Source organism: Carlito syrichta, unplaced genomic scaffold (assembly GCF_000164805.1).
Source record: "Carlito syrichta isolate Samal-C Ts95f unplaced genomic scaffold, Tarsius_syrichta-2.0.1 Scaffold305649, whole genome shotgun sequence".
NCBI lineage: Eukaryota > Metazoa > Chordata > Mammalia > Primates > Tarsiidae > Carlito > Carlito syrichta.
This window is the reverse complement of record NW_007249745.1, coordinates 417,749-423,237: the sequence shown is the minus strand read 5'-3', so window position 1 is coordinate 423,237 and position 5,489 is coordinate 417,749. Positions and strand designations below refer to the sequence as shown.

General features: G+C 45.4%; 1 pseudogene across 1 annotated transcript; it reads left to right on the top strand.

Annotated features, from left to right (window-relative positions):
* The first annotated feature begins 4,307 nt into the window (after positions 1 to 4,307).
* LOC103264385 lies at positions 4,308 to 4,906 on the top strand (annotated as a pseudogene). The gene has a single exon (XR_504568.2). The product of XR_504568.2 is annotated as a protein FAM136A pseudogene (transcript).
* Positions 4,907 to 5,489: the final 583 nt, after the last annotated feature.

Sequence of the window (5,489 nt, the reverse complement as noted above, 5' to 3'; positions counted from 1 at the left end):
GCCCAGGCGGGTCTCGAACCCGCGGGCTCAGGCAATCCACTCACCTCAGCCTCCCAAAGGCGCGGGATTACAGGCTGAGCCACCGAGCCCAGCTCCATCTCAGCCGCTTGATGACTTGCCTTCTTGGTCCCCAGCTGCAATCTGGAGTTGTTCGTGCTTCTGTTAAACCTCTCAAGATAACAACAACAACAAAAACCTCTCAGAATGATGATGTTAATGATTTCATTTGTGGTCTCTGGGTGGGATCACAGGGCTTTGAATGGTGTCTTAAGGTCACAGGGGACTGGAATCAAAGTATTTTGGTGGTAGGTGAAGGGCACAGAAGCCATTTAGAGAGACTGGCTCTGGGGTTGGACTCTTCAGAGCTGAGTTCTTTGTCCCATTCCCACCTCCCTCTAAGCAGCCTTGAAGTGTGCATTAGGTCTATTGGGAGGTTTGGGTGTTGGGAGGTATAGGTTCCCTCCAGTATGTGTAGGCATTGGGGGTATATATTTCTCAACCACCATACTATGGTCCAAGAAAAGTACCAGCTGGGGTGGCTGTCCGTGTCTCTCCCACTCTTAAGAGCTTACTGCCACCTATTACTGCCCTGCTTTGAATCATCTCGGGGGAGGAGGGGACAGACTGCCTGCCCACTGAGCATTCTCCCATCCTCTGTCACAGGGTCTCTCTCCTACACTGCTGGGTTGGGGGTGACTGCCAGAGAGGTTATTGACTCTACCTGTTGGCTCTACCTGGCCCTGAGGCTGATCAACCTGTCCTGTTCCCTCTACCTGTAGGTCCAGTCCTACCAACACTGAAGCCAGGTGACCTGGGCTGGAATCCCAGCTCACTCACCTACTAACTCTGAGGCAAATTACTTAACCTCTCTATGCCTCAGTTCCCATTTGAAAAATGGTCATAATAATCGTACCAATCTCACAAGGTTACTACAAGGATCAAATGAGATGATATATGTCGAATGAATAGAAGAGTACCTGGTGTGAAATAGTGCTAAATAGGTGTTTGCTGCTATGACATGATGGTGATGATGATTGTCACAGTAGGGAGGTGGCAGGATAATCTTTATGGGAATTCCCAGAGTGGTGTCTCTGCAAAATTCTGCTTTGCTGGTTGTCCAGGGTCTTCCTTCCCATTCCATCTCCTGAGCCCCACTGTGTACCAGGTTCTAGGCTCATGGCCTTGCCAACTCATACATGTCCTTCATGTTACCATCTGGATCTGACATATAGATTTTGCTTATTTATTTGTATATTGTCTCTCATTACTGCTCACCTACCCATCACTAGATTATAAGCTCCACGAGGACAAGGACTTTCATCTGCCTTATTCACTGCTGTGCCCCAGCACCTATAACAGTGTCTAGCACACAGTAGTTGATTGATAAATATTCATGAATGACTGAAATGATTTCTTGTTCATTTAATATTTATATTGCACTTATACACGCCAAGTCCCAATATAAGCACTTTATAAATATTAACTCATTTAATCCTCATAACAGTTCTATGAGATAGGTAATATTACTGTCTTCATTTTACAGAGGAGGGAACAGAGGCTCAGACAAGTTAAGTAAATTTTCCAAGGTTACACAACTAGTAAATGGCACAGCCAGAATTCGATCCCAGATAGTGGAGTTCCAGAATCTATGTTCTTACCCACTACACTATGATCCAAGGAAGACACCAGCTAGAGGTGGCTCCCTTTGTTCTGCCCACCCTTGAGGACTTGCTGTCACCCACTGATGTTCTGCTTTGGATTATCTGGAGGGGAAAGGGGCAGACTAGCTGACCTCCCATCCTCATCACAGGGTCTCTCTCCCACACCTGAGGGGTTAAGGTTGACTGCTGGAGAAGTTGTTCGTTCTCCTTCCTCTCCATGTTGGCTTTGTCCCCCGGAGCCAAAGAAATCCACATATGTCTCACTTAAGGGTCTTAGTGCACCTTACAGACATCTCTGAGTCTGTCTCTGTGCCAAGCCCCAAGGGCCACGGAGATAACACCCCTATAGTTCTCTCCCCATGAGCATGTTTTGGGCCTGAACTTGCCTACTCCCTAGAGCTCTATCTGAGATCCTCTCCTCTTCAAACTCTATGGTTAGTCTCGTGGCTTTAACTGACATCTGTGTGCTATCTCCAAGCCCAAATTTGCAGCTGAGCTCCAGACCCCTGAATCCATTTGCCTCCTCAGTGGCCTTTCCTGGAGGTCCCACAGGCATTTGGAGCTCAATGTGTCCCAAATCACCTCCCTATTAGAGCCTCCTGAACAAGCTTCTCTTTCTCCTATGTTTCCTACCCACATGAGTGAGAGACCAGGTCACTCATGTTGTAATTTTGGCCCTGAACATTACTCTATAAGTGATGCGTCATGCCATTTTTCTGAATAAACACCATAGAAATATTAGAAGAAAATATGGGTAAAATCCTTTATAACTCTTGGAGTGAGGAAAGGTTTTCCAACTCCAACTCAGAATTCAGAAGTTATAGAAGAAAAGATTAATACATTTGTCTATATACAAAAATTCTACATGGCGAAAAACATCATAAGTAAAATCAAGAAAAACAACAAACTGGGGAAAATATTTGCAATTCTTATCATATACAAAGTGCTAATCTCCCTACTATTTAAAAGCTCCCAGCCGGGTTTAGTGGCTCAGCCTGTAATCCCGTGCCTTTGGGAGGCTGAGGTGAGTGGATTGCCTGAGCCCGCGGGTTTGAGACCCGCCTGGGCAGCGAGACCTCATCTCTACAATAAATCAAAAAATCAGCCGGGCGTGGTGGTGCATGCCTGTAATTCCGGCTACTTGGAAGGCTGAGGCAGAAGGATTGCCAGAGCCCAGCGGGTCGAGGCTGCGGTGGCCGGTAGCAGCCACTGCACTCCAGTCTGGGCGACAGAATGAGACTCCAACTCAAAAAAAAAAAAAAATGAGCAAAGAACATGATAGTTCTCAAAAAATACACAAGGTGTAAATATATATGCAGATGTTCAACATCATACATAATAAGATAAACTAAAAAAGACAATACTCAAATGCCATTTTTTTACTGCATTAGCAACAGTCCATAAGTTTGGCAAAACACTCTTGTAGCAAGACTGTGCGGAAACAGGTACTTTCACCCATCATTGGTGGGAATGCAAAATGATACAACCCAAATAATATTTATCAAAATTATAATGCATTTACACTTTGAACGAGCAATCTTACTTCTGAAAATCTATCTGAAAGAGGTTTCTGTTGTATCAGTTAGCTACTGCTGCTTAGGAAACCACCTCAAAAACTTTGCGTTTGCTTACTGTGATAAAACAACAACTTATTGTTTCTCCAGATTCTGACATTGGCTAGGTAGTTTTTTTTACCTTGGATTATTCAAGTGGCTTCAGTCAGCTGGCAACCCAGCTGTGGCTGGGTGACCCAAGATGGCCTCACTCCAATATGTCTGGGACCTTTGCTCTGATGGCTAGGTTGACAGGAATGGCTTAGCTACTCTCTCAGTGTGATATTTCACCTTGGGTTTTTTCATACCATAGTGGCCTCAGGGTTCCAAGAGGGTAAAAATGGAAGCAGCAATGCCTCTTGAATTTGCTTGACATTACTTCTACCATATTCTGTTAGTCAAAGCAAGTCACAAGTTCATACCAACTTCAAAGAGAAATAGAATTTTAACTCAGTACCTATGTGCATGTATGAAATGACCCAAACATACAGTGTTATTCATTGAGTATCATTTGCAATAATCATAAACTTGTCCATCAGCAGGTACAAACTTTCAAAAAAAATTTAGGAACCTCACTATGTATAAATATGAAATATTTGTTAGCTAAATACCAAGGTACAGAATAAATGTATCCATGCTTACTATTGTATAAGAAAAAAATGTGTGGGCAACTCTATAAGGTCCCCTCCCACTCTGGGAGCTTTTCTGTCCTCTCAATAAATCCTACTTTTAAAAATATGTGTGTGTGTGTGTTTGCTTGATCCTCCTAAAGAAATCCTGGACACTATGGCTCATGTCTGTAATCTCTACTGTCTGTAATCTCAGCACTTTAGGAGACCAAGGCAGGAGGATCGTTTGTGGCCAGGAGTTCAAGACCAGCCTGGGAAACATAGCAAGACCTCTTCTTGACAAAAAAATTAAAATGTTAGTTGGACATGGTTGCATGCACCCTGAGTCCCAGCTACTTAGGGGACTGAGGCGGAAGGATCATGCCATTACAGCACTCCAGCCTGGGCGACATAGTGTGACTCTGACTCAAAAAAAAAAAAAGAAAGAAATTCTGGAAAGTTATATAAGAAACTCATGGGGCGCCGGCGCGGGATGGCGCAGGCTCGCCATGGCGGAGCTGCAGCAGCTCCAGGTGCAGGAGGCGGTGGACACCGTGGTGAAGAGTCTGGAGAGAGAGAACATCCGGAAGATGCAGGGTCCCATGTTCCGGTGCAGCGCCAGCTGTTGTGACGACAGCCAGGCATCCATGCAGCAGGTGCACCAGTGCATTGAGCGCTGCCATGCGCCTCTAGCCCAAGCCCAGGCCTTGGTGACCAATGAGCTGGAGAAGTTCCAGGACCGCCTGGCCGGTGCACCATGCATTGCAACGACAAAGCCAAAGATTCCATAGATGCGGGGAGCAAGGAGCTTCAGGTGAAGCAGCAGCTGGACAGTTGTGTGGCCAAGTGTGTGGATGACCACATGCACCTCATCCCGACTATGACCAGGAGGATGAAGGAGTCTCTCTCGTCCATTGGGAAATAAGAGTCTTTGCCAGCGATCATTGGGGCTGAAGGCAAGAATCTGTTTTTTAGAAGGAATGGAAATTGTTGTCTTTTAAAGCAGAGTTTTATGAATGAAGAAATTAAGGATGACAACAAGCTAAAGGCATATGTCACTTGCCTCTGGACGCTGGTTCCTTTATGCTTCCATCATAAAAAGTGAAGTGGAAAAACACTGGTGCTAAAATTTGGGTTAGAGTATCTGGAGCCTGTATCACATGTGGCAAGTGCTTGTCCTGGCAGTAGGGATCTCCCTTGTACAAGCCAGAGCCCTCCAAGGTACCAGATTCTTCTTACTGCACAGGTACCAATAGGCAGGTAGGCTCCTCTAACCGGCCTATGATCTGGTAGAGTTCGAGGTGTTATGGTTTTTTGCCAAGCTGTTTATCAGAAGTGTCATCACACCATTTTCCATATGCTGTAAAACCAAATCCATGAGGTTACTATTTTAGAAGGGAGAGAGGGTTTCTGGGTCTTTGGTTTGTTTTGGTTTGATTTCTATAAGGGCATGAAGTTGATTTCAGATGAGGAGTTGGGAGGGAGAGGTATTAGGCTAAGAATTTTGAAAGGTTCCTTGTGGATATTCTTTTCTGGCCATCAGGTGTACATGTGAATTTCTTAAAATTACTACACACAGCCGGGCTCGGTGGCTCAGCCTGTAATCCCGCGCCTTTGGGAGGCTGAGGTGAGTGGATTGCCTGAGCCCGCGGGGTCGAGACCCGCCC